This window comes from Stegostoma tigrinum, unplaced genomic scaffold, assembly GCF_030684315.1.
Source record: "Stegostoma tigrinum isolate sSteTig4 unplaced genomic scaffold, sSteTig4.hap1 scaffold_54, whole genome shotgun sequence".
In the NCBI taxonomy this organism is placed as follows: Eukaryota; Metazoa; Chordata; class Chondrichthyes; order Orectolobiformes; family Stegostomatidae; genus Stegostoma; species Stegostoma tigrinum.
The window spans coordinates 1,735,153-1,762,253 of record NW_026728472.1 but is presented as its reverse complement, the minus strand read 5'-3'; the positions used below and the strand labels follow the sequence as shown (position 1 = coordinate 1,762,253).

The 27,101-nt window shown below is 44.9% G+C and overlaps 1 long non-coding RNA gene across 1 annotated transcript; it reads left to right on the top strand.

The window, feature by feature from the left end:
* Positions 1 to 364: 364 nt before the first annotated feature.
* LOC132208821 (uncharacterized) lies at positions 365 to 27,101 on the top strand. Its single transcript, XR_009444949.1, has 4 exons — positions 365 to 442; positions 6,655 to 8,103; positions 26,727 to 26,847; positions 26,963 to 27,101. It is a non-coding gene; the product is annotated as an uncharacterized LOC132208821 (long non-coding RNA).

The following is a 27,101-nucleotide window of genomic DNA, read 5'->3' as shown; positions in this document are numbered from 1 at the left end:
GTCAGTTGTCCTGGTAGGAAGTATAGAGAAAGATTGCTTGTACACATTACAACAAATACAATTCAATATTTACAATAGGCCAAGCAGCATCTCAGGAGCACAAAAGCTGACGTTTCGGGCCTAGACCCTTCATCCAGCTATTGGATGAAGGGTCTAGGCCCGAAACGTCAGCTTTTGTGCTCCTGAGATGCTGCTTGGCCTGCTGTGTTCATCCAGCCTCACATTTTATTATCTTGGAATTCTCCAGCATCTGCAGCTCCCATTATCTCTCTCTCTCTCAATCTTTACAATGACGGGTACGTAACCCAGAATTCTGAGTGCTGCGCACATCATTGCTGATCACTGCGCAGGCTCAGTAAGTTCCCAAGTGCCCACTGTCTAGATCATGCGCGGTGGGAGTGAACCTGAGCCGCAGTCGCTGTTTTCCTCGGCTCCACAAGAGGTAATAATAAGGCGGAACGGGGGAGGCAATAGACCGGTCAGTGAGACGGGGAGGATTTCTGAACACTTTGCGAATGTGACAGATCCCGTATAAAGAAGCAATCTGTCCCGGTTTCATAAAATGTTAAAATCGAGGCTCCCTCTCAATGGCAGACCGTGGGTAACGGCAGGCATCTTTGTAGGAGGCAGAGGGCATCAAGGCGCATGTGCGGTTGCCCTGGGCCAGGGGAGAGAAAGTTGTGAATGTCTCTCCTGGACTGACAGAGATAGCGTTTTTATAAGAGATAATGGGAACTGCAGATGCTGGAGAATCCAAGATAACAACGTGTGGAGCTGGATGAACACAGCATGACAAGCAGCATTCAGGAGCACAAAAGCTGACGTTTTGGGCCTAGACCCTACATCAGAGAGGGGGATGGGGCGAGGGTTCTGGAATAAATAGGGAGATAGGGGGAGGTGGCCCGAAGATGGAGAGAAAAGAAGATGGAGAGGAGAGTATAGGTGGGGAGGTAGGGAGGGGATAGGTCAGTCCAGGGAGGACGGACAGGTCGAAGAGCCGGGATGAGGTTAGTAGGTGGGAACACCTGCACGTCTTCCCTGGACTGACTTATCCCCTCCCTACCTCCCCACCTATACTCTCCTCTCCAACTATCTTCTTTTCACTCCGTCTTCAGTCCGCCTCCGCCTCTCTCCCTATTTATTGCAGAACCCTCTCCCCATCCCCCTCTCTGATGAATGGTCGAGGCCCGAAACGTCAGCTTTTGTGCTCCTGAGATGCTGCTTGGCCTGCTGTGTTCGTCCAGCTCCACACTTGTTATCTTGGCGTTTTTATAAACTGCTTTTACAGGGAGTCGGGAGGGGAGCATTTACACAGCACACTCCAAATCAAGGAAATAGTTGCTTCTTCCGAAATTGTGTCCCAGGTTGACTGAGATGGCATTTGTAATTTTTTTACAGCACATCAGAAGAGGATTTGCAGATCGGAAACTCAAACTAAATGATCTAAGCATGCCTTTTTTTTATTCATTTAGCACTGGGTATTATTGGCCTTTAAAGGGAAGTATTGAGTAAAATAAAAATAGCACAAAATTCCTTTCTTACGTTTCCCAGTAACTATTGCCCAATATCTTAAATCTGTATACCAAACAGTTTTACTATCAGCAAAGAGGAACAACTGCTCTTTATCCACCTGATTTAAACCTGAACACCTTTATCAAATCAGAGATAGCAAGAACTGCAGATGCTGGAAACTGAGATAACACACTGTGGAGCTGGAGGAACATAGCAGGCCAGACAACATTGGAGGAGGAGGCAAGTTGACATTTCAGGAAGGGACCTTTCATCAGAACATTTTCCTCCAGGTCCACACTATATTATCACCCCCTTTATCTACTGGCATATTGATCTCCTTTGCACTGTGAGGAACAACTTGAGTTTCTCCAATGTGACCTTAGAACCAGTATCCCTCAGTTCTTTAAACATTCTGATGAATTTCTTTTTGAATCATGAGTTGACCGTCACATCCTTCATGGAGGTCACCTTTTTGTGCAGACCCAAATGCTGTCTGTTCAAATGAGTGATGTTATGACACGTGGACAATTACTCAGTGACATCACTCTGATTCCTAGGTATCCTGAACTGTGATAGTTTCCTCTGACCCCAGTGCTTTTGATAATTTTTCAGGGGTAGAGTTTAGCATTTGATTTTAAAGTTGGAACACAACAAAATTATTTCAGTATTTTTTAACCAGTAATCTACACAATTCAGCTTCTCGTGCTGTTCTCAGACATCTGACTCTGGGGCTGGTGTTCTTTCTTTCACAGCATTGTGAGAGCTCATGTGGGAAGATAGAGCTGTTAAGGCAGCAGCACATGGTTGGTAGAATTTTCTCACCCCCATAATATTGTGAGACTGATGTTAAAAGTTGCTGTATAACACTGATGAATGAGAGCCCATCCATTGTCCTGGTTCATTTCTGCTCTCCTCGATCAACTCTGTCATGTCTAAGTTCCTCTGTCTCCAATAACGGGTGTGACTATCCTAGATATTTTATTGTTACTTTCATCCACTCTCTAAATGAGGTTTATACAGCAGAAAATTGCCTGACCATTTGCTGCTGGCAATTATATTTCCTTAGTACCTCCCACAATGCTGTTCAGCGTGGAGTGACTCATGAAATGGTGATGAAGGAACTGTGATATGTGTCCAAATCAATGACAATTAATTGATATCAATGTAGTATCTTTCACTGAGTGGAAACTTCCAGATTGTTCCTCAGGAGTATTACAATGCAACGTTTGACCAGAATCATCAATAAGATGTTAGGAAGGTGACAAAATGCTTTATGGTCAAATTTGTTGTTTTGAAGGCATATTTTCAAGTGTAAAACTGAGGCAGAGAAAGGGAGAGTTTTAGTTAGGAAATTTCACCATTTGTGGCCTTGGCAGCTAAAACCTGAGGGCACCAAATGTGAAACATTAAAAAACAAGAATTTTCAGGAGTATGGAATTGGAGATAATGCAGGTATTTGGAAGGGCATTTTTTAAAAAACAATGTCATTCTTGGGATTGGGGTGGGCATGACCGCCTGGTTTAGCATTTAGAATAGCTGGTTTAGAATTCTATCAAGTTGGTAAGACATCAACTTTCCTGCACCCTATCACTGATAAGCCCATTTTCTTCCAAATGTAAATAGATCCTATCCCTCAGTATTTTCTCCAATGGCTTCCCTATCATGGATGTCAAGTTCACTGGCCCATAATTTGCTGGATTATCCTTGCTACCTCCTTAAACAAGGGGAAAACATTAGCAATTCTCCAGTCCTCCGGGACCTCACCCGTGCTCAAGGATGCTGCAAAGATATCTGTTCAGGCCCCAGCTATTTCTTCACTCGCTTCCCTCAATAGCCTGGGATCGATGACATCTGGGCCAGGGGACTTGCCAACCCTAATGCCTTTCAGAATACCCAACACTCCCCCAACCTCCCTCCTTATGCCCACTTGACCAACAGTAATCAAAAATCTATCACCAACCTCAACATCTGTCATGTTTTTCTCTAAGTGAATACAGAGTTAAAGTACTCATCAAGAATCTCACTCATTTTCTCTGACTCCTTGCATAACTTCCCTCCTTCATTCTTGACTGGGCCAACTCTTTCGCCAGTTACCCTCTTGCTCCTTATGTATGTCAAAAGGCTTTGGGAATTTGCTAACCCCTGTTTGCTAAAGATATTTCACGATCCCTTTCAGCCCTTTTATTTCTTCGTTTCAGGTTAGTCCTATTTTCCCGAACATTACAGCACAGTACAGGATCTTGGGCCCTCGATGTTGTGCCAACATGTCATACCAATCTGAAGCCCATCTAACCTATACTATTCCGTGTACGCCCATATGCTTATCCAAATTCTTCCAAAGCTTCGTCTGTTTTCAGTCGCCTAGACCTTATGTATGCTTCCATTTTCCTCTTTGTCAGTCTCACAATTTTACCTGTCATCCATTGTTCCCTAATCTTGCCCTTTCTGTCACTCATTTTCACAGGGACATGTCTGTCCTACAGTCTAATAAACCTCTCTTTAAAAGTCTCCCACATATCAAATGTGGATTTACCCTCAAACAGATGCTCCAAATCCACTTTCCCCACTTCCTTTCAAATTTTGCTTTTGTTGGCCTTCCCCCAGTTTAGCACTCTTCCTTCAGGACTACGCTCTTCTTTGTCCATCAATATTTATTCCCCAACACCAGGCTCAGTATGGCGCCTTCATAAGTTGGAGTATTTACATGCAGCTCTAGAAAGCCCTCCCCCATGATCCTTACAAATTCTGCTCCATCTAAACCACTAACTCGAAGTGAAGATAACAAAGTGTGAAGCTGGACGAACACAGCAGGCCAAGCAGCATCTCAGGAGCACAAAAGCTGACGTTTCAGGTCTAGACCCTTCATCAGAGAGGGGGATGGGGAGAGGGTTCTGAAATAAATAGGGAGAGAAGGGGAGGCGGACCGAAGATGGATAGAAGAGAAGATAGGTGGAGAGGAGAGTATAGGTGGGGATGGCATAGGTCAGTCCGGGGAGGACGGACAGGTCAAGGAGGCGGGATGAGGTTGGTGTGTGGGAAATGGAGGTGCGGCTTGAGGTGGGAAGAGGGGATAAGTGAGAGGAAGAACGGGTTAGGGAGGCGGGGACGAGCTGGGCTGGTTTTGGGATGCTGTGGGGGAGATGGAGACTTTGAAGTTTGTGAAGCCCACATTGATACCATTGGGCTGCAGGGTTCCCAAATGGAATTTGTGCTGCTGTTCCTGCAACCTTCGGGTGGCATCATCGTGGCACTGCAGGTGGCCGACGATGGAAATGTCGTCTATGGAATGGGAGGGGGAGTTAAAATGGTTTGCGAATGGGAGGTGCGGTTGTTTATTGTGAACCGTGCGGACGTGTTCTGCAAAGTGGTCCCCAACCCTCCACTTGGAAAGTCATCTTGGGGCCTGGGATGGGGGTGAGGGAGGAGGTGTGGGGGCAAGTGTCGCACTTCCTGTGGTTGCAGGGAAAGGTGCCTGGAGAGGTGGGGTTGGAGGGGATTGTGGAGCGAACAAGGGAGTCACGGAGTGAGTGGTCTCTTCAAAAGGCAGACAAGGTTGGGGATGGAAAATGTCTTGGGTGGTGGGATTGGATTGTAGATGGCGGAAGTGTCGGAGGATGAAATGTTGTATCCGGAGGTTGGTGGGGTGGTATGTGAGGACAGAAGAGATTCTCTTAGGGCGGTTATTGCGGGGTCGCAGTGTGAAGGATGTGTTGTGGGAAATGCGGGAGACGTGGTCAAGGGAATTCTTGACCACTGCAGGGGGACGTTGCGGTCCTTGAAGAACGCAGCCATGTGGGATGTGTGAGAGTGGAATGCCTCATCCTGGGAGCAGATGTGGTGAAGGCGAATGGAATTTTTGCAGGGTTTGGGTGGGAGGTGGTGTACTCTAGGTAGCTGTGGGAGTCGGTGGGCTTGAAATGGGCATAAGTTTCTAGCTGGGTAAATGAGATGGAGACAGAGAGGTCCAGGAAGGTGAGGGATGTGTTGGAGATGGCCCAGGTGAACTTGAGGTTGGGGTGGAAGGTGCTTGTGAAGTGGATAAACACTTCGGTCCTCCTCCCCCATCTCCCTATTTATTTCAGAACCCTCTCCCCATCCCCCTCGCTGATGAAAGGTCTAGGCCTGAAACGTCAGCTTTTGTGCTCCTGAGATGCTGCTTGGCCTGCTGTGTTCATCCAGCTTCGCACTTTGTTATCTTGGATTCTCCAGCATCTGCAGTTCCCATTATCTCTGATCATAACTCTAAGTGAATCCCAGTCAATGTTGGGAACATTAAAATCTCCCGTCACCAACACCCTGTTGCTCCTACATCTTTCCATAATCTGTCCACGTATTTGTACCTCCTAAAGTGGAACCTCCTTCCCTTACAGCATTGAGAGAGCTGATGTGGGAAGAGAAAGCTGTTAAGACAGCAGCACATGGTTGGGAGAATGAGCAGTGGTAAATATCTCATTGAGATACACTCAGTGGAAGGAAGCAAAAAAACACTAAACAGAGCTCAAGGACACACAAAAGTAGAGGCAGAGAAATAAGACAAGTGCAGAGAGGGGAATGTGAGAGGACCGTGAGGAGATGTGTAATGATAGTTAAGTCGAGAGGTAACAAAGGAATGGATGAGTGTTTCAGCAGCAAATGAGCAGAGACTCGGAGGAGTTGGGTAATGTTACTGCGGCAGAATTAGGCAGTCTCAATGACGGTGGGGATATGTGGCTGAAAACTCAGTTCGGGATGAAATATTTCACCATGGTTATGACGTTTTGTTTCAAACTCAGGCAATTGCCACAGAGGGTTTGGAGTCAGTTGTGAGGCAGTGGAGTTTGTGTTGGGGAAACATGATAAAGGCCTTGGTTTTGTCATTAGTTAATGGGAGGAAATTTCTGCTCCACCAGGACTGGATGTCAGCAAAGTTTGGATGGTTTGTGACCTGGAGGGAATTTAGAGATGTTGGTGTTCACATCCACCTGCTACCCTGCCCCTTCTCAATGATGGAGGCTGGGTGTTTAAATGACTCTGACAAAGTTCTGATCAAGTTGCCGGTGTTCAAAATCCCTCGCTTTCATTCTCTATCTTCACACAGAAGCCAGTGTCTTGTGAGAGATTGTCTCTGACTCTCTTGTTTTTTGTTTGATGTCAATTTCATAGGATATTAGAAGGGGAAGACGAACACAACCAAACGTCACGCCCATTTCATCACAAATGGAACATGATCAGATTTTAAACCTGGTAGGAAAACGGTCCATTCACACTGGAGAGAAACTACGCATGTTGTGTGTGTGGACAAGGCTTCAGCCAATCATCAGACCTCACAAACCACAAATGCAGTCACACTGGGGTGAAACTGTGGAAATGTGGAGATTGTGGGGAGGAATTCATTTCCTCTTCTGAGCTGAAACCTCATCGACAGATTCACGCCAGTAACAGGCCATTTACCTGCTCAATGTGTCGGGAGGGATTCACTCAGTCATCTCACCTGCTGCAATGCCAGCTCATTCACACTGATAAGAGACCATTTCAAAGCTCAGACTTTGGAAAATGCTTCAGAACATCCCAGAACCTGATGTCCCATTAACTAGCTTGCATTAATGAGAGACCTTTTAAATGCCAAAACTGTGGAAAATGTTATAAAACCTCTGGAAACTTGGCGGCCCGTCAACATCTTCACACTGAAGAGAGACCCTTTAAATGTCGAGACTGGAAAATACTATAAAACACCTGGGGACCTGATGATCCACCAAAGTGCTCACGTGGAGGAGAGATATTTTAAATGCCTAAACTGTGGGACGTGCTTTATAAGTCCCAGGGATCTCATGTCGCATCAACTAGCTCACATTAATGAGAGACCTTTTAAATGCTCAGCCTGCAGAAAATGCTACAAAACCCCCGGACCTGATATCCCATCAACATGTTCACCCTGAAAAGGTTCTGTCACTCTGGGACTGGGTACAGGTGATCATTCAACCTCACAGAACACCAGCAGGTTCACACTGGGAAGAGACCATTCAGCTGCTCCGAGTGTGGGAGGGGATTCACTCAGTCGTCTAACCTCCTGAGACACCAGCAAATTCACACTGTGGAGAAATCTTTCAAATGCCCAGACTGCAGGAAGCGCTGCAGAAGCTCCTGGGAACTGAATTGTCATCTACATGTTCAAGCTGAGGAGAGACCTTATAAATGCTGCGATTATGGGTATCCCTATGCAAGATCTTGGAGGTAGTTTTATCATCAATGTGTTCAAATTGAGGAGAAACCTTTGAAGTGTCCGGTCTGTGGGAAGTGCTATCGAAGTTCTGTCGAACTGATGTCCCATCAACATTTTCACATGATGAGGTATCTTTTCGGAGGCTTTCATTGTGGGACTGGGTTCAGGTGATCATCTCAACTCTCAGTAAACCAGCAAGTTCACACTGGGTAGAATGTATTTACCTGCTGCATGTGAGGAAAAAGAAAAGAACACTTGGGTCACTCCTCAGCCCTGCTGAGACAGCACAGAGCCACCCTGGAGAACAGGCCATTCACCTGCTCTGTGTGGGGGAAGGAATTCACTCATTTGACAATCCTGCTGAGACAACATAGAGTTCACAGATCTCAATGGTAATTTGACTTTGCAGTTCAAAACATTCATGACTGAAAGCAATTTTTAAAATATTCTGGATAAAAGTGAAAAAAAAAACCTTTGTTTCAAACAGTGTGGCAGGTCACTGTAAAGATGTGATCATGGTGTACTTGGAAGAGGCAGCGTGGCTTCACCAAGGGGGCTTCATGCCTGACAAATCTGATGAAATTCTTTGAGGGGGTACTGAACATCCTGGATGAAGGGGAACCAGTGGAAGTGATCTGTTGGATTTTCAGAAGGCATTGACTGGCTGCCGTACAGGAAGCTGCCAAATAAGGGAAGTGCCCGTGGTCTTAGGAACAAAGTACTGGCATGGATTGAGGATTGGCTGACTGGCAGAAGGCAGAGAGTTGGGATAAAGGGGACTTTTTCAGATTGACAGCCGGATGACTAGTGGAGTTGAGCAGGAGCAAGTGTTGGCACCACAGCTATTCATGCAATTTATTAATGAGCTGGACAAAGGAATTAAGGACATGGTCGCTAAGTTTGCAGATGACTCAATGATAGATGGAGGGACAGGTTGTATCGATGCTGTGGGAAGCCTTCAAAATGACTTGGACAGGCTGGGGGAGTGCACAAAGAAGTGGCATGTGGATCCAGTGAAGGAAAGTGCAAGGCTATTCATTTGGGTGGGAAGAGTAAAGACATAGACTATTTTCTGAACACGGAAAACCTTCAGAAATCTAAAGTCAAAAGAGACTTAAAAGATTCAGCTCAGGATTCTTTGTAAGGTTGATATGCAGGTTCAAATAGTGGTAATAAGGCAAAGGCAATGTAGACATTCATTTGAAGACAGCTCGAGCAGAAATGTACTGCTGAGGCTATAAAAGGTGCTTGTCAAACCGCAGTGGGAAAATTGAGTAGTTTTGGGTCCTGTATTAAGAAAAGATGCGCTGGTGTTTGAGGGATCCAGAGGACGTTTACAAGATTGATTGCAGGGATGAAGGACTTGTTAAATAAAACTAAAAAAAATCACATATTAGACATAAACAATTGGGTGAAAATGAATCTTTCGAATAGTATGAATAGTGTGGGGGCATTCCTAAGAGGAGCACCAGGAAAGCAAAGAGAGATATGAGATAGTCTTGGTGAGTAAGTTTGAGGATGTCTCAAAGGAATGCCACAAGTACATTAGAGAAAGAGAGCAACGAGAGAGAGTTGGGCTCCATACAGATGAAGGAGTTGATCTTTGTGTTGAGTCTCAGGAGTTGGGAAACATATTACGTAAATATTTTGCCTCTGTTTTTACTGTGGAGAAAGAAACGGAGGCTGGAGAACTCAGGGAAATAAATAATGATATATTGAAAACAGTTCACATTATAAAAGAGGAAGTGCTGGTGGTCTTAAAAGGTATAGATGTGGATAATTCTCTGGGTTCTGAGCAAGTATGTCTAGGGCATTTTGGAAAGTTAGGGAGAAAATTGTGAGCCGCTGCAGAAACATTTGTATCATCTCTAAATAATGGTGAAGTTTCTAATAACTGGAGAATGGCTGGTGTTTGCATCTGTTTGAAAACTGATGTGAGGAGAAGCCTGAGAACCATAAATCTGTGAGCCGATGCATATAGAGAGGCACTGACTGATTAGGGATAGCCAGCATGGTTTTACGCAAGAGAAATCACGCCCCACACACTTCATTGAGTTTTTGTGAGGAAGTGACTAAGAAGGTTGATAAGAGCACAGCTGTTCACATTGTTTACTTGGAGTAAAGTGAAGCTTTCAACAAAGTTCCTTGTGAGAAATGCATTATTAAAGTTAGATCACATGGGATTCAGGATGAGCTTGCTAATTGGATACAGAGTTTGTTAATGGCAAGAGACAAACTGGTGCTGGATGTTGTTTTTCAGAATGGACACCTGTTCAACAGGGTCTTCTGCTGGGTCCACTTTCGTTTGTCATTTGTGTAAATGATTCAGATGGGACGATAGAAGGCATGGTTAGTAAGTTTGTGAGTGATTCCCAAATTTCTGGTATGGTGGCCAATGAAGATATTTAAGATTACAAAGAGAGCTTGTTCAATTGGGTCAATGGGCTCAGGAGTGGCAGATGGAGTCTAAATTTGAATAAATACACGGTACTGTGTTTTGGTAAAACAAACAAGGACAGGACTGATACAATTGAAAGCTTTGTGAATCATCGAGGAGAGTCGTATCTGAACTTCAGGCGGCCCTGGGGTGGCGAGGGATAAAAAAAGGTGCAGGCTCCACTTGAATGTGGTGATCTGAGGGCAATGGGGAAGGGGAGGGAAAGGCTGGATTCCCCTGTTTCTCCATCCAGCTGGTTACTTCCCTGTATTTCATCTTGGAAAATCTGGAAGAAATTCTGCTGTGACTTGTTGTCATTTTAATGGGGAGGTGGGTGGGATGGGTGTGCCAGGATATCGGAAGGGAGTGGGATCCCACCCCCTCTATATGCCATTCCCTCCTACCACCCCCGGTTGGTCTGTGTGAAGTTTGTGAGTAAATGGAGCGAATTGTTTCCATTGACTGGGACTTCATTCCTCTCTCTGGGGGTGAGCGTTGGAGGAATGGGGAGATCAGCGCAGGCTCTGGATTGGAGATAAGGAGGGGGATCAATATTTCAAAGGGGCCGAGACTGCAGGGCCTGACACCCACACTCCCTCACGGCCAATGTTTGGTGTGAAATTAATCCTCTCTCATCAACAAGTGACTATTGTTTTGCTGCTTGTGGGAACCGGCACAGTGGAGAGTGTAGGGGCCAAGATGGTGGTATGGAGGGAAATTGGAGACAGCTGAAAGAGGGACAGGGCTGAGGGACATAGATACAGGTTCTGAGGAAAAGGGGGTGAGGGATTAACTCCAGTGTTCAGTCTGAGCTGAGGTCTAAGTTAAAATGGGGTGTTTAGTAGTTGCTGGTGGACTCAGTGGGGGAATCCTTTTTTCACGTTGCAATCTTGCTGTGTGGGGACAGCCTGCAGCCTTTTCCTCTACAGGAGCAGGGGTCCACCATTTCCAAATTCAGATGAGGTGGGTGTGTCGGCGCTTCTGATCTTGGCCGGTGAAGAATATGGAAACCTTTAGTCTCTTCAGTATGGGGAAGCTGGGGAAAGCTGTTGGGATGCTGCTGTGCAGAATGTCCTTCATTCCGCAGTCAGTCCTTCAGTTTGTGGGGGCAGGGTGTGGTTGGCTCCAACAAAGTTTTGAGGGAATCCCTTCGAGGTACATTAAGTGGCTGCCTGTGGAATCTTGCTGTGCATCCCCTTGGTCTGCGGAACAGCCTCAAACGTGTTGTGTGTCTGTCTACAGGGCCCTGAGCGGACACTGCTGACAGCTTTTAGTGGGTGAAATGCATCGTCCCTCCTTTACCCTCAACTCCGATCACTCCCACCTCTTGTCATCGCCTCACCCTCCAAAATGTGATATTGGTGTCGCAAACATCTAGGAGACACGGCGGGGAGATTGCAACTTGTGGAAAATGTAAGCCAGGAGTGTTTCAATCAAAACAGAGGAAATGGAGAGAGAGAGAGATAGAGAGAGAGAAATAGATACCGATTGTCAAGAGCAAGAAAAGCTGAACGGAGAGGTCGATGGCGTCAAAGAGAAGAAGATAGAGGGACAGAGGAGTGAGAGAGAGTGAGATGGGGCAGAGACAGTCAGAGAGGAAGAGAGAGAGAGAGCGATTGTTGAGCAGCAGAAAGCAGAGCAGAGATGGAGAGGTGGATGGGGCAGAGAGGAAGAGAGACAGAGGGACAGCCACAGACAGAAAAGTGACAGAGAGAGAGAGGGAGAGTTTGATCAATTCTCAAGAGTAGGACAAAGTTGGACAGAGATAGAGAGGTGGATTGGGACAGAGAGAGGGAGGGAAGACTGACAGTGATAGAGACAGGGACAGAGAGAGAGAGAGAAAAGTAAGTGTATCAGTTCATCATTAATATGTCATGTAGAAACAGCCCCAATCCTGGAAGTAGTGGTCATGGGGTCTATGCCTGCTGAATGGGAGTGGGACGGTCTTTGGTCTTTTTATTGTTTTTTTTTCCCGCAGGGAGTCAGAAACTCATCTAGAGGGACAAAGAGAGAGACGCAGGCTCCGGTGAGTGACTCCCCATCAGTGATTAATTGTCCAGCCTCTCAGAAAGTAAACACTGGATGCAGTCAGAAAGCATTTCTCCCCTGATCCGATGTCAAATTTGTTCCTATTCTCTGGGTTTAAAATCAGGGAAAGTGCTGATAAATTGGGGAAATTTTGAAAGAGGCCTGTGATGGAATCTCATACGTTTCTCTTCATTTTTGTTTCAAAACTTTGGCTTTGATGGATCAATTTCCTTCTCTTCCACCAGAGGAGATTACTGAGAGACTGAAGCTTATACACATACAGTGGTGGACACAATCTCTGGCAGTGGAGATGTTCGGGGTGGGGGGTCGTGTAGTTGGGGATGTCCGGTGGAGGGGAGCCCCACCATCTGGAGTACATATCTCTCTGTCCTCCCTTTAAACAGAAACACTGAGGTGGTTTGAGCCTCTTCCTGTTCCCTCTTGAAGATGATGGGCTGTTCTGGAGGTGGTAGGGCAATTGGGGGAAAGGGTCAGATTTTGGAAGCTCGGGCAGAGAATGGTGTGATTTTGCTGTGTTTTAGGTGATGGGTGTAGGTTTTTTTTTTCATTTCTTGTCTGTCTTTCCAACCTCGCCCCTGAGGAGATTAGATTCAGGAGCTGAAATTTGGGACGAAGCACTGATTGGGAGAATTAAATTGTCCTGCCGTGAGGAAGCTTCGGACAGAGCTGGAACCAAAGAGAAAGAGAGAAATGAGAGCATGATAATAAACCAGCCTGTCGCCTTGTCATTCATTTGCACACGTGTACGCTCACAGGGGAAAATAATTATGGGGTTCAGGCTGTCCCTGAGATTTGTAACACAAGGGGATGAGCTCTGGGCTGGAGGTGTGGGGGAGACAAAGTGGAAAAAGGGGGCTGCTGCTAAGTCTGATGTCACTGCCTTCGACTCTCTTTGCCTCCATATTCTCACCTTCCTGTCCTTCCCACAGTTTTCTATAAATCCTTGTCTCCCCATCATTCTTCACATCCACCCCTGTTCACTCTCCCACATCCCTTCATATTCCTCCCTCCAAATGTCTTGTCCCCTTCCCAGGTTTTTCAAGAACCATTTCATTGTTCAGTCTTGCTGATTTCCAAGTTTACCCATTCACCTCTCCTCAACACTCTCTTTCTCTCTCTCATTGTCCTGTGTGATCTTGATGTTCCTTCCTGAGGGTCATTTTGTCTGCATCCCCACACCACCCCCCATCTCTGTCACTCGTTCTGAATGGTATCTCTCTGTCTGCTCTTCTCTCTCTCGATTTTTCACTGTCCCTTCTGTCTCTCCCACTCTCTATATCTGTCCTTTCTAGTCCTGTCCATGGGATTTCTGTCTTTCTCCTATCTCTGTGTCTCTCTCCTCTTTCTCTTTTTCCTTGTTTTCAATGGGATCTCGCTCTCTCTCTCTCGCTCTCTCTCTCCATCTCCATCTCTGTCCTTCTCTGTTCTTCATGCGAAATGCCAGGGGATCTTCCTGGTCCTTGCAGTGCCTACATGTTGCACCATCACACTTTGGCTAAAGTGAGTGGTAGTCGGGCTTGGGGTGTGCCTGCGAAATGGGATCTTGCTTTGCAGTAAGGCAGTCAATGAACAGGCCAGAGTATCTCTGGGGTGCAGTCAGGGATCCAGTGAGGGTGAGGGGATATTTGGGTTTTGCACATGGAGGGAGATACAGTGGGCTATCTATACACAGTGGAGGCGTCACAGAGGAATGAAGAAAGAGGGTGTAGCTACACGGGCAGCAATCAGAAACTGTGAGGCTGAACATTTTCATTGGGGTAAAAGTCACAGGGGAAATATTTAAACAGGTGCGCAAATTTGTGGGAGGCAATATTTGAGATGACTTAGTGGGGAGTTTGCAAAATTGCGATGGAGAACAAACTTTTGTGGAACTGCAATTGGGAAATGCCATAATTGAGGGGACAATATTTGTTCGGTAGGCCCACAAAATATTGGTATTGGGGGGTGCAATATTGCATTCACCAGCACAAGGATTTGGGATGGGGGTACAATACTGTAAGGGTGGGACAAAAGTTTGACATTCCTCTGGGAGGTAAAGAGAGGGACAAAACTGGGCGGCAGCGAAACTTGGCGGTTATATTGTAGGCAGAAAATTGAGGAAGAAGAATGTGAAATGAGAGAGTCTCAAATTAAATAACAAAATTCTAGGGTCAAATTTGTAGGGACAGTCATATTTGTGGAGGGGGCGGTTGGAATTCGGCAATTTTGAATGGAAACAAAATTTTTGGAGTGGTGTAGGAAAGAAAGAGGCAGTGCAACAAGACACCAGGAGATGAAATAGAGAAAAATGGAGGGAAAGGAGAGAGAAATATGGAGGGAAAAGACAGAGAGAGAGAGAGAGAGAATGATAGGGGAGGGAACCAAGAGAGAGGGGTGGGGGGCAAAGAGTGGTTGCTCGTGAGAGAGAGAGAGAGAATGAAACAAAATGATCCAGAGTTGACTGAGAGACAGAGATTCAGGTGAGAGAAAGAGACAAAGACTGAGAAAGACCAAAAGGGAGACAAGAGGAGAGACTTTGAAAGAAAGAGACAGAAACACAAAGAGGGAGAGAGAGAATGAAATAGAGAGAGACAAGAGTAGAATGTGAGAGGCAGAGAGAGAGAAAGAGACTGACAGAGATAAAGCAAAGGGAGACAAAAGGAGAGACTTAGAGAGAAAGACAGGGACGCAAAGCGAGAAAGCAGAGAAAAAGAGAGGCAAGAAGAGGAGAAGTCAGTGAGATACAGCCAGGAATTCAGGAAAGATACAGAGTCTGAGGAGCCAATACTCACCAGGGTTGCTTCAGGAAGAGGGTGGTACAGGGCCAAAGCTGGCACTGAGATTCCAGCTGTACTCACACTGACACAGACAGTAAGAATAACTCTGATGCTCACCTCCTGGCTTCATCCACATGAACAAGATAAGTATGGCTGTCACAACCAATTTTATAAACCCCAAGTTATGTCATTCAAATCCTTCACTCCTCCCAAATCCCAGCTACCCAATCAGTTCCGAGCTGTCTGTACCTGGTACACACATCGTCCAGATATGGAGCAAACCAAGAAGCTTCTTTGTGACGTTAGAGGTGGGCGGGGGAGGAGTGTGGAGGAGGAGGGGGAAATAAAGCAGCAACTCAGAAGTTCAGTCCAATGTCTCATGATTGTTCCTCCCTTGCACCCCTCCCCCCGACCCGCACTCTCACAAACTCTCTCTCACTCACGCACGCGCACACACACACACACATACACACACACACACACACACACACACATTGGCCTCAGACCTAAAACCCACACAGAGGCAAGGCTGCAGTTTCAAAATGGGTATGAAACACTTTTATCCAGACAAGGGAACGGAACCTTCTGCAGCCAGGCACACAAATTGATCCTACAGGTGAACACAGTATTTTCACACAGACTAACGCAAGGTATGAGTCGAGCTGTAGGTAACCATCACAGACCGGCGATTACTTTCAATTAGTTTCTGAGAATGAATGTCAATCTATTTCACAGGTGAACATCAGGGGATTACATGGATCTGTTGCACAAGTGGAAGTTTGTTCATTGTACAAATAATCCTAAGTTTATCAAACACTGTCACCTCTTTCCTGACAATAGAATGAGGGATTTCATAGGACTGTCCCACTTTCCCATTGATAGTTCATCAGTAAAAGCTGGGAATTATCTGATTGATGCAAGCAGCATGGATTTGTGAGGGATAGATCAGGCCTCACAAACCTTATTGAATTCTTTGAAGAAGTGGCCAAACACATGGATGAAGGTAGAGCAGTGGATGTGGTATACATGCATTTATGTAAGGCGTTCGTTAAGTTTCCCCATGGTAGGCTCATGCAGAAAGTAAGGAGGCATGGGTAGGGAAAATATGGCAGATTGGATTTAGACTTGGCTGACCCTGAGAAGACAAAGGGTGGTAGTGGATGGAAAATAGTCAACATGTTGTTCAGTTACGACTGATGTACCAAAAGGATCTGTCTTGAGTCCTCTTCCTATTTGTAGTTTTTGTAAATGATTTTGATGTAGGAATGGAATGGTGGATTGGCAAGTTCATGGATGATACAAAGGTGGGTTGAGTTATGAATAGTGCAAAGGGCTGTTCTAGGTTACAAAGGGACATTGATAGGATGCAGAGTGGGGCAGACAAGTGACGAATGGAGTTTAACCCTGAAAAGTGTGAGGAGATTCATTTTGGAAGGACAAACTTGAAAGCAGAATACAGTGTTAATGGAAAAATCCTTGGCAGTTGGGAGGAGCATGGGGATCTTGGGGTTCATGTCCAAAGTTTCCTGAAAGCTGGTGGATTGAGTTGTTAAGAAGGCGTATGGTATGGTAGCTTTCATTAATAGAGGGATTGAGTTCAAGAGCCGTGAAGTTATGCTCCAGCTATACAAAAGCCTGGTTCGGCCACAAGTGGAATATTGTGTCCAGTTGTGTTTGCCTCATTACAGGAAAGATGTGGAGGCATTGGCAAAGGTGCAGAGGAGATTTACCAGGATGTTGCCTGGAATGGAACGAAGGCAGTACGACGGAGGAACATTTGAGAGAGCTAGGGCTTTTCTCTTTAGAATGATGAAGGGTGGGAGGTTGACAAAATGATCAGAAGTATAGATAGAGTGGACAGCCAGAGACTTTTTCCACGGTTGGAGGGAGCTATTATGATGGGAAATAGTTTTAAATTGATTGGAGGTAGATACACACATCGTCCAGATATGGAGCAAACCAAGTCACAGGTAGGTTCTTTACTCAGAGTGGTCGGGGTCTGGAATGCATTGCTAGAGAGGGTAGTGGAGTCGGCCTCTTTGGGGCCTTTAAGCTGCTATTAAATAGGCATATGTATGATAGCATAAGGTAGGGGTGGAGGCTAGATAGACCTTAGGTTTAGGGTAAAAGTTCGGCACAGCATCGTGGGGTGAAGGACCTATACATTGCTCTACACTTCTATGTTCTAGCTCTGTTAATGATAGTTGAATTCGGAGCAGTGTCAGTTACTGCACTCAGTCTGTATGAGTGTCCTGTGTTTCTGTGTGTATGTATGTATGTAATGTTAGTGTCTGCACATATGCATGTATATTTCTGTGTGTATGTCTGTCAGTGTCTGTATGCTTACATGTCAGTGTGTGTCTGTGTTTATGTTTGTCTCTGCATGTGTGCCTCGATGTCTCTCTGTTTATGTGTGTGTGTGTGTGTGTGTGTGAGAGAGTCTGTGTGCATCTCTGTAACTGAGTGTGTGTGTTTCTATCTCAGTTGAACTATCTGTGTATTAGTAGCTGTGTTTTTCCGTTTGTGTGTGAGATAGTGCACATCTAGTGTGTGCCGTATTATGTTTGTGCCTTGGGGTTTCTGTTGTTTTGGAGGCAATTCCATAGAAATTGAGTTATACCTTACCCCCTTTCTGTCTGACCCTCTTGCGTTTGAAGTGATACAATGATCAGCTTGATGTATATCTCCATATGTGTCCGTGTGCATATTTGTATCTGCGAGTCTATATCTGGCTGCAATGAGACTCAGGGGAGAAGTTTAAATGAATTGAAAACCGATGAGTCAAAGGCTCAGACTATCCCTCTCGTACAATGCCACCGCCTGGTGGCGTTCTAACTTCACTACACAAGTGGTACATTTTTTTTTGAAGAAGGTATGTCAGGTTGTACAGTTGTTTCGTTTTTCAAAGAATGTCTTTGGAGACACAGAGCAGTTTTGCCCAATCGATACTGCCCTTGAGATATGAACAGGAGGCAAAAACAGGAAGAGGGACAGTGTGAATGTGGGAGGGAGAGGGAGCAAGGGAGAAAGGTGAAATGTACCAAGACCAGTTTGGAGTGGGTAACCCAGAGGTGGAAGCAAGGACAGAGTGACTTGTACCCAACTCCTGAACTCAGTTTCATTCCTGTCCTCTACTCTGAGGATGACAACTTGGGGCCAATTCTGCCTGTCCGTCCCCCAGCTTCTACAACACAAAGACAAACAACAATACAACTCATTCTGCTGCTTGACACTTCTTAATGAACATTTCAATTATTTACAAACTGAAGTGATAGATACAGTCAGTGGAATGCCGCCTTTTCTCACTGGCCCCTGAATTAAGAGAAACATTGAAATGTATCCCTGCCACCCACTGTGGGATAATTTTGGACAAACCAGCATTACCCTCAGTTTCTTATCATAACAGCAGGCTGCTTCATTGCTAAAACATCGAACTGAAATGAAAATATCCTGCGTGGATTTACAAATGAATTTGATTGATTGGTGAATTTGGGTAAAAGGATATTCTCCTCTGATTCTCTGAATCAGATGTCCGACTGAGCAGAGACTGCCAAGACACCTTCGACTTCTTTAAGAGGGTGGGACATTGAGTCTGGTGTTCTTAGAGACATTCTCTGATCCGAGACATAGAAAGGATTCCTGTCAGGGCTGCTGTGCTTTTGCTGTGATTTTGTGGACGTGAACAGTGAAAGCGGTGAATCCTAGACAATAGGCCCACCAGGGATGAGGACAGAAGTACTATAATTTCTCAATAACTCAGCTTCTGCCTTTTTTTAACTGGACATCAATTTCTTCTCAAAGATGATCAAAACATTGAGTTTTACAGCATGGAAAGAGGAGCATCATCCCAGTTTCCAGGACTTGGCCTGTAGTCTTGTGTGCTGTGACGTTTCAAGTATTCATTTCAATGATAATTTCACGAAATGTTTTAATCTCAATCAACACAACAAATGGGAGGAAAGTTTGAGATGGGAAAACTGTTTCATGCTCCCTCGGGAAACTTAACCTTACCTACAGAAGGAAACAAACAGGGGCACATTCTACCAAGAGTGACAAAGGCTCCTGGAAAGATCAAACCGCAGAAAGTCGGATTTCACCCACTTGGCTTATTTTGTCCCATTCCAGACTTCAAAACTAGAGTCTGGTTACAGCAAATAAAGGAAGCGCTCAGTCACGGCCCTTGGCCTGAGTTCTTCCCCTGTCATTCTGTAGTCTATATGGCCTCAGCTCACTCTTCCATTCAAACACTGATCATATCAGCTGCTTCCTGTCCTTCCGAATGGTCTTCCTCAAATTCCTGGCAAGATAAACAGGAGTGTGGCATTTAAAGCACATTTCAGGCCTGTAGAAGAAATGATATTTTCATAAATTCAGATTATGTTTAAAGTGCTCCTTTGGATCTTGGAAACAGCAGGTGTACAAAAATTGCCTAAGGCATCAGTAAGATGCAAACTCATGACTGCTGGTTTACAAGGCCAGTGCTCTAACCACTGAGCTATTCAGCCACTAGCCTGCCAGTAGTTGGAGGGTCTCGCATATAAGAAATTACAATGTAATAGATAATGGGATAGCCTGTATACTTTAAATCAAGAAATAACAAAATCGAAACAGAGCTGTAGGTATTATGTGCAGGAAGATGGGAGAAAGCAAGGCTGAATCAGACAGTGCCCAAGGTGATATAAACAGAGATCTTTCCTCAGAACGGAAAGGTGGGGTCATTGACCTGAATCATTAACTCTGTTTTTCTTCACAGCTGCCACCAGACCTGCTGAGCCTTTCCAGCAACTTCTGTTTATGTTCCCAATTTACAGCATCCGCAGTTCTTTTGGTTTTTAAACAGATTTTCACTGGTAGTCTAGTAATAAGGTTTCAGTACCTTCACTACCATGGCCTACTAATGGTTAACATGTATAGTTAAAAAAAAGACTGATCTTTAGAAACAGAATAATGTTGTGAACTATTCAGAATCACTTCACCACAGTTACAGTTCCACACCAGCAATGTCAGTTGCAATTGTGTGACGTGCAGTCAGTTTGCAACAAGAACGGCGGGGACATCAGGAAAAGTGAATGATGATAGTGGATAGTGAGAGCTGACTTAGGCCAAGTGGAGACAGGTTCAATGTGGGTGCTCAAGACTGGTTTTCCCTGTTTATCCTGGTATACAATCAATGATACAATAACTCCCATTTGTGTGTTGTCCTTTGCACATCTCACCTCGGTTCATTGCCTCAAGCGGACAGGGAGTCACGTCAGTTTAACTTGGCAACTAACTCAGGTCAGTTTTGCAGCCTGATGTTAGGATGCTAAATTTTAGAAGCAGAAAGCTTGAATAAACATGATTTTCTTCTTCCTGCATCCAGTAAGAGGAAAGGATTTGCTGTTGATTGGAAACATCTCTTTCTGAATTCAATGTCACCCTGCCACAGCAGGAAGAGCTGGAAAATCATGATGAATTGAAAAATAAAACAAGACCCCGTGCCAAAGCGAGGAAGCTGCTGTAGGGATTTATGGGGAGTTACTGCAGAGTGGTCTGAGCACCCAACACACCTAATGTGTTTCAACGTCATTGAACACGTTTTTTTTCCAGAAAGTTGATCGGGTGAATTGGTAAAGCAAAGACAACTAATAAGGGCTTTGTCCGATATTTAAACACGTGATCTCTCAGATTTTTTTTGGGCTGTACAGCCCCTAAAGTGAGAATCATACCCCAAGACCAAACAGCCCTTTTGGCAAAGTTAGGAGGAGCCCTGGTCAAGTTGGGATTCCCTCAGAGCGGAGTACATTCCACGTTGCTCATGGGATTACTGTTCAATCTCAAGAACATCTTTTTTCTGACTCCCTGCTCTCGACACAGATTATAAAATTCAGGCTTACTGTTAATGTGAAGAGAGGTTGTGGATGTGCTCTTGCTGTTGCATAGAGATCACTGTTCCTGCGTCCAGTAAGAGGAAAGAAATTCCTGTTGATTGGAAACATCTCTTTCTGAATTCAATGTCACTCTGCCACAACAGGAGCTGGAAAATCCTGATGAATTGAAAAATAAAATGTCGTGTCTATAGCTTAAGTAATAAAAGATCAGTGTAATATATTTAACATTGTGCTACTACCGGCTGAATGAAGCAGCTACCCAGAGGCAGTCAGCTGTGTGTGTAAACCGCATGGTGAGCAGTTTGTGTTTTACTTTATACATGAGAGGAAGTGAGAATTTACCCAAACAATGGCACACCACAGCCGTGAAACATTGTTCCCTTGGCAAACTTGAAAAATAATCAGAAACAAGTTTGAGATCCATACACTCCGTCGCCAAAAGCCTCCATCCTAGCATATGTTCCAGGGAAGTTGGCCTGCAAATGAGTGGTGTAAACTTAATGTGATTTGTGTGCGGAGCCCTGCTTGTGTCCTGCTCTGAACTTGTAGGGCACTGGGGAATTTGATTCTGTATGTACATCGTTATTATCGACCCGCCTTAAAATGCAAGCACAGGAAAAGGATCTGAGGGAAAAAAGAAACAACTGACGAGATTCCCGACCCTCTTACCAAACATTGTTCAGTAAATTCAGCCACCAAAACACAATATTTCTCCAATTTCACCAGGAAGTAGCATCATGAATATCCTTAATAGAAATATGGAATCCCAAGAATTGCTTAACTTGAAGTCAGGGATGGAAGTGTCTGAGATTGTAATGTAGAAACGTAAGTACCTGGGGATGTAATTACATTTCATTGAATGATTCAGCACCACGTGACCCACGACAAATCATTATATTCCGGGAGCCAGCATCATTGTTGCATCACAGTGGTTGAAGGCCGTCGCCGCTCATGGTGTATGACGTCATGGTGCAGCTGGAAGCCCCCGGGAACAGTTTATTAAAGAAACCTCCCTGAGGGTCAGACTGCCCTGTGGCGGGAAACATTTGGATGGCCAACCACAATCATTTCATGCGGTTAAAAAATCACCAAACTAAACAAGATCGAGGCATTCTTTTTTCTTCTCAATTAAATTTCAGTATCCATCAAGCGAGATAATGATTTCAGTGGGCCCTTGATTAAAGTCCGAAATGATGAAAAGCGATGTCAAAACCATTTAAATGGAGCACTACCCACCTTGAGTTTTAATCTCATCTCTTGATCCATTCAATCAATGCCTAAATCTATAATGTTCCCATGAAATCACAGCTTGATTACAGCAAAGACTTCATTCAGCCCATTGTTATCCTGAAATGAATCATAGTCAGCTTGAATTTAAACTGAGTAAATTGGAGAGAGACTGCAGAATCAGTTTGTATGTATCAGCACACACGGCCAGTTCCTGGTGGCATGGGTGTGCTTGCATTGACTGCGGGCCTGTGTCTCCATGATAAACTGGCAGAGGAACATTGGTATTTTAGTTGTTGCAATCTGAAATTTGAACTGGCTCACACGTGGGTTTAAGAGAGCTTACAGTTTTGTTTCACATCAGTCTCTGTGTCACAACCAATCAAGATGCTCAGCTTTTAACCAATAAAGGTTGTCAGTTAAAAAATTCACTGTTTCCTTTGTCACACATCTCCGGATCATCAATAGGAACATTAGCTACAAGGAAATATTCTCCAATCATTGAACTGTCTGCGAATATTATGTGCATTCAGGCCCAGGCAACTCATACCAAGATTCTTCCGAACTAGAAAGAACCTTTGACACTCTCTCTCCAACTCGTTCCATCCCTTTCTCCCTCTGTGTTTCAGCATTTGTATGTGTGCGTATGTGTGTCACTGTCTGTATGCACATGTTTGTCTCAGTGTGTGGCTCTGTGTCTGTGTGCTTCTGTCTCAATGTGTGTCTATATGCCTTTGTGTACATACGTGTGTACATATGTGTCTGTGTGTTTCTTTCTCTGTATTAGTGTGTCACTGTTGAACTCTCACTGTGTGCAAGCTAGACTGATGTGAAACAAAACTGTAAGCTGAGTGTGTGCATTAGTGTGAGTCTCTGTGGCTGTGTGTTTGTGCCTGTGGTTCTTTCCAGTGGGCTTTCTGTTGTTTTGGGGGTGAATCCATTGAAACGGTGTTAACGCACTTCCCTGCTTTCTCTCTGTCTCTCCCTCTTGAGTTTCAAATGATACAATGGTCATGTTGACATGTGTCTCCATATGTGTTTGTATCTGTTTTTTTTTCCCCCTGGTTGTAATCGACTCACTGAAAATCCTGACACAGCAGGTGGTGACATTCCAATTCTAAAAAGATATCTAGAATTAAAAATCTAATGATGACTATGTTGAGGTTGGATGGCTCGCTGAGCTGGTTTGTTGTTCCGCAGACGTTTCGTTACCATGCTTGGTAACATCCTCAGTGCAGCTTCTGATGAAGCATCAGAGTGCTTTCCCGCCTGGTTTTTAAACTCTGGGGTTCGTTGCGATGGATTGCCTCACTTGTGGGTTTCCTCCATAGTGGAATGTATTTGGGATCGAGTTCAATGTGTTTATTAATAGCCTGCTTCGTGGAGTGCCATGCTTCCAGGAATTCTCGTGTTTGCCTCTGGCTTGCCTGTCCCAGGAATTTGGTGCTGTCCCAGTCGAAGTGGTGGTGCTCCTTGTCTGTGTGGATTAAGATGAGTGAGCATTGGCCATGTCTTTTTGTAGCCAGTTGTTCAACGATAATGGATATCCAAAGATCTGTGTCAGGAGATGCCTCCAGGAACAGCATCAGAAAGATTCTACATGCCCCGACACACACATCACACTTCCTTACATCAGGAACATGTCAGAACTCACCACAAGACTTCTCGACCACTCGGCATCAGGGTGGCACACAAACCCACATCAACCCTACGACAAGTGCTCACCAGAACTAAAGATCCAATCCCGACCATGGACAGGACCAATGTCATCTGCAAGATCCCCTGCAGAGACTGTGAGAAACACTACATCGGACAAACAGGAAGGAAACTAACAACAAGAGAACATGAACACCAACCCTAACCCTAACCCTATCTTAATCAGTCAGCAGGATGTGAAGTGATGGTACTCAGGAGCGACAGCTTTTCGCTTCTTGAACAAAAAGCAATCGCATGCTGTTAGCATTTATTTGACATCTCTGATCGCCTTTTACATTCAGAAATGTGTTCAGAAACTGCCTTTTGTGCATCTCTAAATAAGCACCGTGGAATTTCGTAAATTTTACTGAGTTGCTTTTTCACGTCTCCCATGCCAGCTTGCAAATCAGCTGGCTGCTACCTGAGATTTGTTCATGTCCACGATTGGAAAATGTTGGAGTAAGGAGAAAGGCAAGGAAGATGACAGCTCGTAGCTGCACCGAGGTTCGATCAACCTCCCAATGTGATTTGTCGTTCTCGAATTCTAATGCTTGCTCAGTTTTTCAGACAGAGGGTTATCTTTGAGCCACTTACACTGCAAAACGTCGTCGAAGGTAAGTCTACATATGTTGCACGGTATCATCCGGTGCACAACCTGCTCAGCTTGGTGCATTTTCCCAGTAGTCTGGTGTTTTTCACGCTACATGGTAACGTGAAAGTTGTCCTGTTTTGAGCAAAGGGCGGAATCGTTCACCAGAGTGAAAATCTAAATGCTGGAAATGCCATGCAGTTCATGTTTACTTTATCCAAGCATAACCGAATATACTTTCTCCCAGGCACATTACATTTGTCGCCTGACTGAGTCTCACATGACGTGCTCTGCTTTCAGTTGATTTTTGATTTGATCGAGCGGCTATCAGCATCTCGTGGCAAAATAATGTTTGAGCTGGGCACTTCCCGGCAGCTACGAAAATGGATGAACAAGACAGGGATTGTTCAAGCCTTTCCCTGTGCCTTCGCTTATGTTGTCTTGCAGTAGCAACATCAGAAAGAATCATGTTTGCAGCGCACCTGTCAGTGGCTGTGTGGCCAAGCGGTCTCAGGAGCTGGATTCAGATCCAGCCTCCTCGGAGGCGTGGGTTCAATTCCCACCACTGCTGTTATGCTGGTACCCTGTCATGTTGTTTGTCTGTTCTGCTGAAAATGGATGGCGATGAGCTGCGATCAGTAGAAAGCAATAGTAGGAAGCATTTTGTTTCCAATCAATGTACGATGCAAGAGAGCACAGAGCATCTGCTCCTCATTTCCATTGTGCCAGTGGTTATCAATTTTGTTGTGGAAATGGAAAGAGCAGACACTCAACCTTTGGTCTACTCACCAATGTCAACCAGATGTCCCACATTAACACAATCCCATTTGCCAGCATTTGGCCCATATCCCTCTAAACCCTTCCGATTCACTCACACATTCGATATGCCTTGGAAATGTTGTACATTTACCAGGCTGCACCACTTCATCTGGCAGTTCAACACATACTTGCACCACTTCAGGGCAATAAAAGAAATGGCCCTCAGGTCGCTTTTAAATTCCTACCCCTCACTTTAATTACACACCCTCTAGGTTTGGACTCACCCACCATGCGGTAAAGACCTTGACTCCTCACCCTGTATATATTCGTGATGATTATATCAACTTCCGCCAGGTCGTCCCTCAAACTCCGACACTCCAGGGAAAACATGCCTTAAACCTATTCAGTCTCGCCATACAGTCCGAAACCTGCAACCCTGGCAAAGCCCACGTGAATATTTTCTGGGCGGGTTGACATGATATCTTTTATTTTTCAATAATGCCAATAACGCTGGGCTGCATCGATCTATTTGAAACAGAGAGGTTTAGTGTTGAACGGCTGCACATTTTAATGCTGTAGGAAGATCAGTGCGCAGGGCAGGGTAGTGGCTGTGTTTCTGTAGTGTAGTGGTTACCACATTCGCTTTACCCGTGAAAGGTCCCCAGTTCGAAGCTGGGCAGAAACAGTGCTGCTGCCCTTTTATAGTGATAGGTTTCTGGATGGACATGGAGTGAGCTTTCTTGTCAGCCAACATTTCTTTGAATAAAGTTGGCCATTTCTGCTTTTGTTGTGGAAGGGAGGATAATTCTATTTCAATGTGGTATGAATCCTTGTTAAATTCCTCTCATTCCTGGCCATGAATGTGCTGAAATGGTCCCTTTTACGTGTGCATTTAGCGTGCCCTAATTCATTCTGGAGCAGTGTAGTGTCACCTTTGCTTTTTGTGTGAAAGCGTTCCAGCTCAAAGTCAAGGAAAAGCTTGATTTGCGGGTGTCGCAGTGCACCGCATATTCCTCTCTGTCAAATGCATCTCAAGGTAGTCTCTGAACGTCCTAGTTCTGCTCTGCCATGTCTCAAAGTGCATGAATTGAAACCAGAAGCCTTCAGTCACCTTTCGGAGTAGAGAAATGTGTTTGCATTTATTAGCAGTGGTCGCAATAGCGGCTCATTCAGCCAACAACAGGAGTGAAGGGATTTACAGGCTCAGATGAACCTCATGACTCATGCTCTCGTAGAGTCGTTAGCATTTACGTGTGGTCTCAAGTCAACAACATGCTAGTATTGAAACTGAGGAAATGACAAGCCAGGCTACCAATTGATATTGTATCCAATCTTTTCTTTATATCAAAGAGGAGCAAGAAAGTCTAAGCAAGGAGAGATAGAAAAGTGTGCCACATGAAGTTAAAGTGAAGCAACTTGTACCTTAATCATGCAGCAGGATGTGAAGCGATGGTGACTCAGGCATGAGGGCTTTTCACTTCTTGAATGAAAAACAATCACATGCTGTTAACATCGCTGACGTCTCTGATCACCTTTTACTAACGGTCAATGTGTTCATAAACGTGCATCTCTAAATAAGCACCATGGAATTTCGTAAAATTTATTGAGTTGCTTTTCCTCGTTTCCCACACAGGTTTCTGAATCAGCTGGCTGCCAATCTAACATTTGTTCGTGTCCACGATTGGAAAGCTGTGCAGGAAAATTGACGCTTCAGGAGAAAGACAAGGCAGATAGCTGCTCAGACCTGCACCAAGGTTCGAACAACCTCGCAACGTGATATTGTCGTTTTTGAATTCTAATGTTTGCAAAAAGGACAAGCCAGGCTACTAAATAATATTGTTTCCATTTTCTTTTCATTCTTTCACAAAGGATCAAGGAGAGCGAAACAAGGAGGAATAGGAAAGCGAGGCTCTTGAGCTCTGGTGAAACACCTTTTCTCTTATTCAGTCCTCAGCAAGTGATGTGAAGGTGACTCAGGTGAGAGAGCTTTTCACCTCCTGAACACAAA